This window comes from Orycteropus afer, unplaced genomic scaffold (assembly GCF_000298275.1).
Source record: "Orycteropus afer afer isolate SDZICR_OR568_19922 unplaced genomic scaffold, OryAfe1.0 scaffold00391, whole genome shotgun sequence".
NCBI classification, from domain to species: Eukaryota; Metazoa; Chordata; class Mammalia; order Tubulidentata; family Orycteropodidae; genus Orycteropus; species Orycteropus afer.
Genome location: NW_006921978.1, coordinates 2,575,270 through 2,576,204, shown reverse-complemented (window position 1 = coordinate 2,576,204; position 935 = coordinate 2,575,270).

Here is a 935-nt window from a genome sequence, read left to right as displayed (position 1 = left end):
AAAAAACCTTCGACATCTCAACAATATAAAGACAAAAAATGCAATTGAAAAATGGGCAGAAGGCACAAATAGACACTTAACCAAAGGAAACATTCAATCAGGCAACAAACACACGAAGAAATGTTCATGACCATTAGCTGTTAGAGAGATGCAAATCAAAACAAACATAAGATATTTTCTCATCCCTTGAATAATAAGAAAGTTTATGGAAGTTCAATAAGACAAAAAAATAACAAATGCTGGTGAGAGTGTGGAGAGATTAGAACTCTCACAAACTACTGGTGGGACTTTGAAAAACTGTATGGTGCTTCTTTAAAAAGGAAATGGAAATACTATTTGACCCACCAATCCATATATATACATTTGGAAATTGTATATATATATTTGGAAGGAAGATGGGGCAATCTACTTCCATAGTGATACTGCCTTGGAAACCCAAGGAGGGGTCGCTATGAGTCAGTTCCGACTCAATGGCACATAACAACAACAAATATATACATATATAAGAGCTGGGACACAAATAGGTATATGTTACGTGCATTGCTGGTCATTGCAACATTACACACAATAGCAAAGAGACGGAAATAACCTAAGTATTCATCAATGAATGAATGGATAAACAAACTATGGAATACCACACATTGTTAACAAATAATGAAGAATCCAGGAAACACTTCGCAGCATGAAAGAGCATGGAGGACATTACACTGAGTGAAATAATTTGATCACAAAAGGACTGCGTGAATCCACAATTATGCCAAGTCAAGCAAAGATGTACACACAGAAAGAAACCAGGAATTGGAGGGGAAGGGAAGAAAAAACTAAATAATGGACACTTATTAAATGGATGAAGGGAAAAGCAATATACAATAAGAAATGACTAGAATAGTATCACTAAAGTAAAGGAAGATGTACAGAAGTAAATAAGAGTTACA